Here is a 14,257-nt window from a genome sequence, read left to right on the forward strand (position 1 = left end):
CTGCTCAGAATACAATCAAAACCTAACAGAAGACTTAAAAGCCATGTAACTCCTACACTATCAGGCCTATGGCCCTACAAGTTGAACACAAGTAAGATCATGAAATTTTCTACAACTTTTGTATTCACTACAACCATAGCAAACATCATTTACACCACGAAAATAATTGCACAAGCAAAACTGCAAATGCAACCCAACAGCAGTGGTATAGAAAACTAATAGGAACTTCAGAGAAGCATAACTAGAGTTCTAGACCTCCAACAAACATGAACCATAACTTTTTGAAAAGCTTAGGAAGTTACCTACAACTTTCTTATTCTCATATTAAGATGATTCTACAGTTATAAGGGTCAATTAATTCAATAATTGCATCTCTGTCCAAAACATAAATAGAAACTGACATGCCACTTTAAACATCTATAAATGGAGTTAGACATGTCCAATAAATGTGGTTCTAGACTTTTTAGAAATATTATCAAATTCTAAACAACTTTATTGTAAACACCTAAAGCTAATTCTACTATTAAGAAGGCCCCACAGTAAGAACAAGGAAACCCTCTCTGGGTTTTGGCAGAAACAGCCACAGAGATTTAAGCAAGTATAACTCAAGATCTACTTAACCACAAATCTTGATATTTAGCTTTTTGAAAATCTTAATAAAAGTACTACAACTCATGTATTATAATAAAGTCATGATTCATAATTTAACTAAGCCAATTAATTCAAACATGCAGGACTATTTAGAGTTGGAGCAAAGCAATACAGGGAATTTGTTATTTTTATAACTCTTAAAATATAAATCATAAACTCCTGAAATTTTTACCAGACAACAAAAATCTCCTTATGAGAACTCCATAAAAATGTCACATTTATTGGAGCAAAATAACTACAATTATGAAAAAGGCAAGACACAACTAGTATTAAAAACCTAACTGCATAAATCTATTTTTACAGCTAAACCTTTAAACTAAAACATGTAATATTATAGATCTAGTGCATATATAATTTCACAAGGATTCCAAAAAGTCCTCATTTACTATTTTACGATTTTTCTACAAATTACTACGAATTTTCAAAGTGGAGCATTCAAATCTATAAAAACCAGAGAAAAGGAATTGAAATCTTGCATCGGGGTCCCTGCGGAAAACACAAATTAAACATGAACAAATGGATCCTTTTTGGCACTGTTCAACTGAGTCACTGTTTCTTCAGTTAACCCCCTAGAAAAGCTTCTATTTGCGCGCGCAGTCCTTCTTCTCCACCAAACCGAGCAGAGGAGGCCGTCGGGAAGGACCGGCCGGTGGCCGATTTGGCCGGCTGGAGAGGGGCGTCGGCGGCCACAGAGGGGCGGTGCTGGGGCTTGGCCCCGGACAGCCATGGTCGCGCCTGGCCCTGGCCTGCCAAGCTACAAGCAGCAGCGGCGCAGCAGCCGAGCAACGCCAGGACGACAAGTAGGACGGCAAGCAGGGCAGTGGCAGCTTGGGCGACGGCAAGCAGGGCGGCGAATCCGACCAGAGAAGAGACGACGGCGAAGGAGCAGTGTGGCGTGCCTAGGCACTGCAGCAGAGGAGGAGAGGGAGCAACGCTATAACAGCAGCGGCAGCTCAAGCTTCGCTCGACGTCAATGGCGGCCATGGCCATAGTGAGAGGCAGGGAGCGAGAGGGGCGATGGAGAGGCGAGAGAGGAGGCGAGGGCCGCTCGGGTGCTCAGTTAGAGGGGCAGGGGCACTCGATAGCACGTGGCGTAGAGCTTGGACGCGCGTCAGCCATGGCGGGGTGCGCTCCGGTGCATGGCTGCCACGACATCATTTCATCGAACTCGTGGCGTGAGTCGCGGTGCTCGACTTGGAGGCCATGATAGGGATGCTTGCGTGCTGAACTGGGCTATGGCCCTTGAATAAAAATTGTTCCACTTCTGACGATCTACAAACTTTATTAAGGGATCATAGCCATTGGGGCAATAGATTAGCAGTTAATGACACTCCAAGATGGCAGTGTCAGTGCATTAACGACGATTAACAACCTCCAGAAATTGATGGGCAAAATGAAGTCAACTGAGTGTCATCTTCATACATGCTCTTCTCCATCATGTATACTCCAACTTTTATTTTGGGACCTGCTCACTTTGCTTAACAAAATCATGAGAACGCAAGATGCCAATGGCGACGACGATGAATTCTAGACTTAGAAAAATTCTGTCTGAAAACAGCCGCTGATTCAATTTTCGAGCCTCTGTTTGACTTAGTTCCAAGTTGATCTACCTCTTGTTCCAAAAACAAAGTTTGTTCTACTCTACTCAATCTTCAACTTTTATTTAAGGTGCAACTCCATGCAAGCACTGTAAGTGGTTGGTCAACATAGGTCAAAGTATCATCACTGTAAAGCTTAAATTAGAGTTATTGACTGATTGAGGCATTTTCTTGACTTCTGCTCAACATGAACCTTTCATGACTTCTATTGTAGAGTTCATCTAGAGTCATTTGGGCAAGGTTGCAAGGTTTGATTGATGACCTACATTTCCATTCACTTAATAGTGCAATTCAAGCACTTAGTAAAATCATTCCAATAAGGATATAACTTATCATTTCATGTGACTTTTTGATTCCAAACTTCGTGAAACTTTTCCAGTGATCAATATAGATGGATATTGATGTGAGACACATGAAGATATTCCAATAACACCAGCCAAGCATATATCCTGAAAAAGGGCCTATATGTAAAGCAAGGGTGCAATATCTGAGTTTAGGTTGGGCTCATTTCCAAAGGTTTGACCTTGACATCTTCATCGTCACTCATTCTGTCATGTTTGAGCTCAAACCCATAGCTTAACTGGTGACAAACACCAGGGGTGTTACACCATTGGCTAGCGTCGGTTGGGGCCGCGTTGATTGCGCCAGCCGCATCGCGCCAAGGTGTACTCGCCAGCTACCCCCACATCCTCACCGCCTCCCATCCTTTGTTTCTTCCTAGCCTGCCTCTATGTGCCGACCGCTTCTGTTTCTGCCATCGCGTCGCGGCCATGGTGTGCCAGGGCGTAGGTGCTCGCCTTCAATTCTACGTTCCCATGTATGTGCCTAGACGTCTGGGTGCCAATCGTACCCACCCCGCTTTTAATTGAGTCGCGACGAACTCCAATTTGGAGTTTTCTCCTCCGCCGTGCCATTAATGCTAGAACCATCCATGGCCATGGGCAACCACCACCACACCACCCCTCATCAATCCATATTCACCACGAGCTCTGCCTCCACCTCCACTTCACCCTACGTGCCTCACTTGCACCTCTACCGTCTTGCAATAGCCACTGACGTGGCCACGCCGTCTTGGAGCACCGCTGTAGCCCATCACCTAGACGTGGCCAGCCCTGTTCGGGGAACCTCTGGCCTAACCACCACCACAGCCACAACTAGGGTAAGATAGTGATGCTATATCGCTAGCTAGTTCACCCCGCGGTGGCTTAGGGTGGCCGGTATGGCCTCGCCGCTTTCGCGCGTGGCCGCGCGCTGTGGTCTCCCCTTCTGCGAGCTCTACCGCTCCTATAACCTAGCCTAGTGTAGGCACTAGGGTTGAAGATGCGGGTTGGCCCGTTAGTGGAGCCAGCGCGGGTCTCAGCTGGCCGGCGTGGCCGTCCAATGCCATCGTCGCCGCGCCGGCGTGCGTGGGGGTGGCTGAGGACCACGCCATGGTAAAAGGAGGGTATTTCTAAGGGTTTTATTGAATAGCTGCTCTCTCTAGGAATAGTGACATGGACTGTGGGTTGATTCGATCTTAGTGCGGGGGCGTTTTTGTGAAGTTGGCAGCGCACGCGGGCCTCCCTGTTGTGGGCTGCGTCCGCTTAGGCCACGCCAGCAGGCCATGCTCACACGTGCGCTGTGTCGTGTGGGTGGCGCGTTGCGGGCCGCGTAGAGGATTTGGTTTTCTTTTTTTTCAGGGAATTAGTAAATGTTTTTCTAATTTAGTTTTGAGCTGATCTTTAGTAAATTATATAAAATCATGTAGGTGTCCAAAAATTATGAAATAAATTATGTTGAGTTCCTAAAAATGTTGTCTATCTGATAGTATTGTTAGTTTATACATGTCTATGTTGATGCTAAGGTCTATTAAATCATTTGAAAGTGTTTAATGTCATTTAGATTAATAATTATAGGAATTTTTGTGGCAATTTGGTAATAGCTTTGGCCATGAAATTTTTACAGTAGGTTCATTAGATGATTAGGTGCTCATTGTAATTTTGGTAGCCGTAGAATAGGTTAAGAAATGGGGTAGCTAAGTACTCCTTGTTTTAGTATATATATTAAATCGGTAATAAGAATAAGGATGCCTTTAGGTGCTAAGATAATACGTGAAATGTTTCATGCCTGTTTAGTGGGAATAATAGGTAACTTAGCGTCTTTGTCATTAGAGCTAGTTTTGTAGCTTGATAGATGTATTCTTATTTTAAGAGTTGCCGTTGTCGTATTACTAAGTGTTGCATCATCATTTCATGCATGTAGATAACGAGTTGGTAGAGTCTGTGACCGTGGGCGAGCTAAAGTATGAGGAGATAATCGAGGAGTACGAGGAGGAGATCCTCCTCCAGGAGGGAGCCCTAGAGCCATCCGCTGCTGACCTTGCTGACACCACGCGTGCCTAAGGCAAGCCCAGTGCATAACCCTTATTTTGATTAAGCACTGAATATATATATCTATGTTGTGCATTTATGTTACAGGCATTCTATGAAAACCACCTACATAAATATATCTATCCTATGAAGTCCTACTAGCATAGGTCGAGTAGCTGCTATGCTTAGGCTATCAGTAGCATGAGTAACCCGTCGTTACTCACAATAGGTGATTATTATTATCACTCAGTTTAAAATGGTGAAAGGAAATGGAGACCGAACAGGGATATAGTATGGGTATTGGTGGGTGTAAGAGGTTGTCCCATGGCCAACGGGGCATAGCTTGGTTACACAGTTTTCTCTATCCGTGTCAGTTAAGGACCGACCATTGCATTGGATTCTAGTCAGGTCATAGACTTATTATCCTGAGCACATACTTGTTTATGGGAGCAGAGAAGGCTTGTTACTCTCTTGTTATGGGTTCCGGCTCTTTTTGGGCCGACTGATTAGAGGTGGGGATGGTGGAGGTCTAAGCACCACACTGAGTCCGAGACTCAGGTGTGGGGGCTTAGAGTCCAAGTTTGGATAGAAACCTGGACCCCTTGATAGGAGAGTGATGGGTTGGTCTTGCTTGTGCCTAGAATACAAGCAGGGCATGTGTTTTGGGGTACCCAACTGGGCACATTGATTCATGAATCACCGAGTAATCCAGTATGACTTATCTATAATCTAGCACCGTAGTAAGAACTGTAAAATGAAAGGTGATGAAATGGATCTATTTGCTCAACTCTTGCTTGAAAGTTGAATAGGTGCTTACCTAGAATGGTTATATAATGAACTAATCATGACTGCTAATAAGAAATATACATAAGGATTCACTACTAGTATTGCTTTTCGCAAAAGGGAAACCCAGCAAACCAATAAGACTATCATATCCTTTGGAGTCAGGAAATTATTCCCCCTAGTCAGATAAGTCTTGCGAGTACATTGTGTACTCAAGGTTTATTTACCCCTATTGCAGGTGCAGCTTGAGGAGTAGCTGTTGTGTGAAGGATTCTTCTGGTGCGCACAGACGGATCCTTATATATTATCGATAGATGTTTATTTAAATTCCGCACTCTAAACTTGGTACTGTAATAATGTATTTCTAAGAACTCTGGTTGTATGAAATAGACTAAGTATTGTAAACTCGTTCTCATTATTGGATCCTAGAGGAAAAACATGGATTATTCTAGTTCTCCCTTGGGGTGTGCTCGACGGAACTGCTCGAAGTATCTCGCTTTCGGGGTGCTTAGTGTCTGGTGGAAGACGAGCGCCTCTGAATGTGTGTTATTTCGGGCAGTTCTGCCACAGGTGATATCAAAGCCAATAATGACTTACGAGTTTCATAACTCTTTTCAAAACCTAAAATTTGACCAACAAAAGTTTTGTGAAAAGTAGGATGTGATAAAATTATATAAATAAGTATAAGCCCTAGTAATATGGTCTATCTAGGATAGCGGCACTGGTTTTATCTAATCAAATTTCTACAGGTACACTAACTTACGCTGTGTAAAAATCATTAGCGTACGAAAAGTGAGTGTGCGAGGTGCCAAATTTTTTTGTGAACGCCGCTATATTCCGGCTTGAGTGAATGGATAGGCCGATGCATGCATCATAAAAAAATAATCTTGTTTAAACTAAACTTCCCCCACACGTATAATTTGGATTAGTGAATTGATAGGATAGCCTAAAAGAATGCTTTAGTAAAAGTCTTATCATTTCTCTAAGTCTCATGTTCCCAATCTAGAGGGTTGTTCCGAATGGTTGGTTCCTATCTGTTTACAGCTGAACCTGAGGTCTGGTCACAGGAGCACCTATGCCAGAGCAGACCATGGTCTTGGCGAAGGCCAAGATGAAAGTGGTCGTGGCAATAAGAATGGCAATGGGGAGAGCCATGAGGCCCCACTTCTGGCTCCTCCTCCACCACCACCGCCTCCGATGACTTATGCAGAGATGATGGCGGAAATGCTAGCTGCTCGTCGTGAGTCAGCCCGTGGCATGGAGCTGTTAGCATAGGCTATTGGTGGCTTCACCCGTGAAGGCCACGGAGGCAATGGCAGGAATGGGGGTGGTGCCTGTGATCCCAAGGGACCTTGTTCTTACCAGGATTTATGGAAGACGCATCCACCCACGTTCACGCCGACTATTGAGCCTCTAGACGCGGAGCATTGGCTTCATATTCTAGAGCAGAAGTTTCTGCTACTCACTATAACTGAGGAACAGAAGGTGCACTTTGTAGTGCAACAGCTGTTGGGTTCTACCATTGCATGGTGGGACACGTTCAATGCCATGTAGCCGGTAGATCACCGTGTGACTTGGTAGGAGTTGACTACTGCTTTCAGAGAGTATTACATTCCTGTTGATGTTCTGAACAGGAACTTGATGGAGTTCCTAGACCTGAGGCAAGGGAGCATGTCTGTGATGGACTATGTAAATAAGTTCCACCATCTATCATAGTATGCTAGGACCCACATTGATACTGATGAGAAGAAGAGGGATTGTTTCTATTGTGGTCTCTCTTGCAGTCTGTAGAAGGAGCACTTCAACATGACTCTTAGGCTGAGTGGAAGCGCAAGCAGGTGGTTACTGGGTCTTCCAGTCACCCTAGGCTCAGAAGGTACAAGTTGTCAGGTGAGTGCCCTATCAGTCTTTGGGTGGGCATTCGTTCTGATAGCCTCAGCAGACCTACCAGACACCTTCCACATAGTAATGTGCACCTACTCAGTAGGTGCAACAGCAGCAACAGCCCCAGGGACAATAGGCCCCACCTTGTCAGGGGCAAGAGAACAAGCCTGGTGCTTGTTTCAAGTGTGGCAAGGAAGGCCACTATGCTTGGGAGTGTCCGCAGAACCAGCCTACATAGTCTGCTCAGCCCTCAGCTAACTTCCGTCTGATCAAGCGGACAATTATCAAGAAGAAGGTGTTAGTAAGCTGCTCTAGACAAGTTAATTTTACTGAGGCTGAGGAAATCTTACAGAATGAATCGGTGATGGCTGGTATGTTTACCATTGATTCCCATCCAGCATATGTGTTGTTTGATTCTGGTGCATCACATTCATTCATAAGCATGGAGTGTGCACAAAGGCACAATATATCTCTTATGGTTATTCCTATTGCCTATAGAATCAGTTCTCCGGGTGCGTAGTTGTGCGTTAATAGTCGGACAGACATAGTTGGTTTAGTGCTAGCCACTCACACTTACTGCCTCCAGTTCATGGTGCTACCGGTGCAAGGCATAGATGCAATTTGGGGAATGAACTGGTTGCGTGTATATGGTGTAGTCTTGAATCTGAAGCAGAGAGTTGTTGAGTTATGGCTTCCTTCTTCTAAGGATAGGATGTCTCTTCTTATACTCTCAGATCCAGCCTTACCTATTACTGCTCATGTTGAGGCTTCTCCTGATCTTGTCTCTATTCCTGTGGTCTATGAGTTTTCGGATGTCTTTCCTGAAGATCTACCCGGGTTACCATCGGATAGGGATGTGGAGTTTTCCATTGAGTTAGAACCTGGCACTACTCCTATCTCCTGGCAGCCATACCGCATGGCCCCGAAGAATTGGCTGAAATGAAGAAGCAGTTAGAGGAGTTAGTGGAGAAGGGATTTATCTGTCCTAGTTCTTCACCATGGGGTTGTCCAGCTATTTTTGTGAAAAAGAAGGATGGTGCCTTATGGATGTGTGTGGATTACCGCTCTCTCAATACGGTAACCATTAAGAACAAGTATCCTTTACGTCGTATTGATACTATGTTCGATCAGTTGGCTAGTGCCAAAGTGTTTTCAAAGATTGATCTTCGTTCTAGGTATCATCAAATTAAGATCCGGCCACAAGATATACCAAAGACAACTTTCTCTACTAGGTATGGGTTATAGTCATGACTTTTGGTCTCACCAATGCTCCTGCATTCTCATGTATCTCATGAATTCAGTCTTTATGCTGGAGTTGGATAAGTTTGTAGTGGTATTCATTGATGATATTTTGACATATTCCAAGAACAAGGAAGAGCATGTCTATAACAGAACCACCCAATTTAAACAAGATCAAGGACGACTGCCCCCGCTAACACGTTGACACGCGCATACTTTCACTTATATAAACCCGGTAGTCCGCCGAGTGTCCCGAAAGACCTTGGTAAATCAACATCACAACCAAGATCGCGTGATTAAGCAAATACACATCACATATGTAGGGTTGTAGCGGAAATAATATTACAAATGGGTTCACAAATAATAGTACAAGTTTGGGTTTCAAAACCGATTAGTGAAAACAACATAGCTTTCAAAAGATTACATTAATATATGTTCCAAATACATTGCTACCATAAGTGACATCCTCAGACAAAAGCATATAGATGAGAAGTAAATATAGAATCACCGAGCCCATCGGTGGTTAGCCACCATCTTCAACAGGCCGAGAACTACACCTACAACATGGTGGGATAAATCCTGAGTACTCGAATATACTCAGCTAGACTTATCCGTCATAAACCAGAAATAAAGTGACACCAAGGATTATGCAAGGCTTTATCAGTGGATCTTGCTGGACAACCTCTTTGCATAAAAGCTTGAGTAATCATTAGTATTATTAACCTGTACTAGCAGTGACTTTTAGTCATTTCCTACCATCTATATTTGCACCTATACTAATCAATCACTTGATTAAGTTGCAAACAATAATAACCATATCAGGTATTTCATGGCTCATTATCATTATCATCATCATCATCATTTAACCATATCTTTAAATTTAGTGAATCTATGTTGCCGCTGCTCAGTCAAGTTCTCACTATCCGGGAGAGATGGTAATTCGAATCGATTCCTATCTAGCTGGAGGGGTATTCTTATCACAAACCCTGTTTCCCCCATCAGGGTCGCAAACAAGTCACCTTTGGTATAATTCAGGAGTCACGGGTATGATCAGTGCCGTAAAATCAGAGAACCACTCTGCCATGAGTGCTTGGTGACTTAACCCGCCCTTGGGCTTATGCCAATGGCTCTCCGCACATCCTTACTGCCATCCAGATTGCGACCAACTACTCGTGATCTCGGCCTGAGTCGAGCTACTAGGCTTCGCGGTCGAAACGACTTATCCGACCAGCTAAGTGTTAGCCTGCGTTCAACATGACATGAGGACATATAGCGAATCGGTCCTTAAACGACACAGACGGGGATAGATTCACACCCAAGACCTCCATGCCTTGTTGCTGCACTACCGTCATCCCGTCCGGTCTCTTTTCATTATTAACACATGGTTCTTTTCCACGATAGCAAATATAGCCAACCGTGACCAGAGCTCATCCTATATCTCGTAGGTGATAGGAAATCACCCGACTTCTACCAGTCTAAGCATAGCTAAGCATCATTCGATCCTACACTTAATTAGGATTCATAGGATTTTATCTGAACAAGGTAAGGATATAATGCAACAATTGGTTCCAACCAATTCCTATACTTAATGCATCATCAACAATAAAAGGTACTCAAGATATTTGTAAAAACATGGTAGACTTAGAATGCTCCAGGACTTGCCTGGGATTCAACACTAGGTTAGTGTTTGTTAGACGACACTTGCTCGGTGAGCATATCCCATCCTGGCACTTGTCCAGTCCTTTCATCTTTGGGATAGGTGCACCATACACCGTCTTTGGGTTTGGCTCCAACATCATGTCCTTTACGTGGTTCATCTAGCATACCTAGATGAGATGCAAGATGCAAGTGCATGAATAAAAGAATGGCAATACGAGATGCATCACATAATCTATTATAGAAAGATAGTGAGCATATCAAGCATGGTACACTAGATAACTTGAGTTAAGCTATTCCATTGAAAACATCTATCACAATTTAAGATCTCAGGTAACTTAATTTAACACCATGAAAGGCATGAGTTACACTTAGCAACACATAAGACAATGCAAGGTGAAAGCAATCAACTTATAAAGCACAACACAGAATTTGGACAGCAGCACAAATAACACTTGTTTCACCCATAACTGGAGATCCAAACATCCAAAGAAGGTGATCCTAAACTTTCTGGAAAGATAATACAATTTCCTACAACATTGTTATTATCACTAAAAGCTTATTCCAAAGCTAACTAGGTCAAACATGCCAATGTTTTAGATCTGCATAGAACTAAGATAGAAAAGTAGTAGTAGTTTCAAAATGGCATAACTAGAGTTACAGACATCAAACAAGCATAAACCTTAGCTTTATAGAAAGCTTATTAAATTATCTAAAACATGTTTATTATCATCACAAGGTGATTCCATCATTAACAAGGTCAATCAAGCACAATTGAGCACCTCTGTCCAGAATTGGACAGATTCTGCCATGCAACTTCACAAGCTTATAACTAGAGTTGTACTAATCCAAAAGATATGCAACAAGACAATATGGAAATCTTATGAAATTTTCTACAATTCATATTTAATCATCCCAGCATGATTCCCAAGTTAAAAGGGTCAAACAGTCACATTTAACAATCTGGTCCAGAAATTCTAGAGAACTACAATTTCTGAAGACCAACTTAGAACAGTCATAACTCACAAAATATTTGGCCAAATGCCATGAAAATTTAACACAAGATGTTCAAGTGATTTATCTACAACTTTATTATTATCATCTTAAGATGATTCTACAGATAACAAGGCCAATTAATCCAATAAATGCATCTCTATCTAAAATATGGACAGAAATTGATATGCCACTTTAAACAGCTATAAATAGAGTTATACATGTCCAATAAATATGGTTCTAGACTTTTTAGAAATATTAGAAAATTCTAAACAACTTTGTTGCAAACACCTAAAGCTAATTCTACTATTAAGAAGGCCCCACAATAAGAACAATGAAATCCTCTCTGGGTTTGGACAGAAACAGCCACAGAGATTTAAGCAAGTATAACTCAAGATCTACTTAACCAAAAATCATGATATTTAGCTTTTTGAAAATCTTAATAAAAGTACTACAACTCATGTATGAGCATAAAGTTATGATTCATAACTTAACTAAGCCAATTAATTCAAACATGCAGGACTATTTAGAGTAGGAGCAAAGCAATACAGGACATTTGTTATTTTTATAACTCTTAAACTATCAAGCATAAAATATTGAAATTTTTACCAGACATCAAGAATAACCTTAGTAGCACTCCACAATAATTTCACAATTATTTGAGCACAACAACTGCAGTTATGAAAAGACAAGACACAACTAGTATAAAAACCTAACTGCATAAATCTATTTTTATAGAAAACTATTTAAACTAAAGCATGCTATATTATAGATCTACTGCATTGATAATTTCACAAGGATTCCAAAAAGTCCTCATTTACTATTTTACAATTTTTCTACTAATTACTATGAATTTTCAAAACTGATCATTCAAATCTACAAAAATCAAAGAAAAGGACTATAAATCTTGCATCGGGGTCCCTACAGAAAATTGAAATAAAAGATCAGCGATCGACCCTTCTCGTGACTATTCACCAGAGTCACGGTTCCTTCACTTAACCCCCTGGAGAATGTCATATTCATGCACGTGCTCCCCTTTCTTCTTCACCATCGCACAGACTGGAGGCAGAGCAGAGGAGCTGGTCAGGACCGACAGATTTTCGGTCGATGGAGATGGACGTCGGCATCGAGGGCAGGTCACGAGAGCATGGTGGTGCATGGCTGCACCAGAGGCGGGGCTTGGCTCCACACCAATCCAACCGCAGCGCTCTAGCCCCCTATAGGCAGTGGCCCGAGCAGGGCGACAGCGGCGACGGACAAGGAAGCCGCGGCGGCGAGCGGTTCCCGGTAGCGCTGGATCAAACAAGCATGTGTGCGAAGCAAAGAAGGTGCTAGACGGTTGGTCGGGCGAGGAGGACGCATCAAGAAGCAGGAACGGGTGGCGTGGAAGCTCCGCTCGCTGGCAATGGCGGGCATGGCGACCGCCTACGCTCTGTGCGAGTTAGCAGAGGAAAGGGCGAGCGAGAGCGATCGAGAGAGCTATAGAGAGGGCGAATGGAGAGGGCAGGGGGCAGGCTCAGGCTCGGCTTCTCCCAAAATGCCACGCGATGGTGAGGTGGCACACAAGTAGCGAGCGTGCGAGGCCACACAACGTCGAGACTCTGTGAACTGTCGGCCCTGCTACTTTTGCTGAAAGAAGGAATGAATTTCAATACCACCTCAAACATACCACTGAAACCCGATGTTCATCCCTCCAAATCTCCTAAACCACTTAGTTTTAGCACAATCCATAGTAATCAAAGTTGTAGAGCTATGCGATATCTACAACTTTGCTTAAAGAGTCAAAGTCTGATTCAATCTGGTCGGAGAGATACGCGGCTACGAAGCGGGGTACACGAAAACTGAAAACTCAGTTTCAGTCCATTAGGGACTTAGCCAAATTTTGAGCTCCAGAAACAGCAATATACTCACTTTTGGAGGCCATGATAGACTAATTTAGAGACTAAACTAGCTCCTGATCCAAAAACAAAGTTTTCTCTACACCACTCAAACTTCAACTTTCATTTAAGGTGCAACTCCATGCAAGCACCATAAGACATAGTTCAAACCAAGTCAACGTAGCATCACGGTAAAGCTTAACTTAGAGTTTCAGACTGATTGAGGCATTTTCATGACCTTGGCTCAACACGAACCCTTCATGACTTTTGTTGTAGAGTTCAATTAGAGTCATTTGAGCAAGGTAGTAAGGTTTGTTTAATGACCAATGTTTCCATTCACTTAACAGTGCAATTCCAACAAAGATGTAACTTATCATTTCATGTGATTTATTGATTCCAAACTTCATGAAACTTTTACAATCATCCATGTGGGTGGAAATTGATGTGAGGCACATGAAAGAAGCACCTTCAACATTACTTAGGTATATATCCAAAAAGGGCCAATATGCAAGCAATGTGTGTTGCCCAAGTTTAAGTTGGAGCTCACCCTTGTAGATTTGATCTTGACACCTTCATCACCACTTAACATGTCATGTTTGAGCTTAAACCCATTGCTTAACTGGTGACAAACACCTAGGGTGTTACAATGCCCAACATCTTTGGATAGTACTGACTCGATTAAGGGAACACAAGTTGTATGCCAAATTCAGTAAGTGCGAGTTTTGGTTAGATCGAGTGTAGTTTTTGGGACATGTTCTGACACCTAAAGAGATCTCTATAGACCCAAGCAAAGTGCAGGATGTGTTAAATTGGAATCTTGCAAGTCAGTGCATCAGATTTGTCAGTTCCTTGGTCTTGCTGGTTATTATCGGCGCTTCATTCCTGACTTCCCTAAAATAGCACAGCCAATGACCAAGCTGCTCCAAAAAGATGCCAAGTTTGTATGGAGTCCAGCTTGTGAAGAAGCTTTCCAAACCCTGAAGAAGTTTCTTACCTCTGCTCCTATTTTTGTCCAACCAGATATTGACCGACCTTTTGATGTATATTATGACGCCTCAGATGGGGTTAGGATGTGTGCTTATGCAGAATGGGCGTGTGATAGCTGATGCTTCACGTCAGCTAAAAAAGCATGAGGTGAATTATCCCACCCATGATTTATAGCTGGCTGCTGTGGTGCACGCTCTAAAAATTTGAAGACGTTATTTGTTGGGAAATAAGGTACACATTT

The sequence above is a fragment of the Miscanthus floridulus genome, chromosome 18, assembly GCF_019320115.1.
Source record: "Miscanthus floridulus cultivar M001 chromosome 18, ASM1932011v1, whole genome shotgun sequence".
NCBI lineage: Eukaryota > Viridiplantae > Streptophyta > Magnoliopsida > Poales > Poaceae > Miscanthus > Miscanthus floridulus.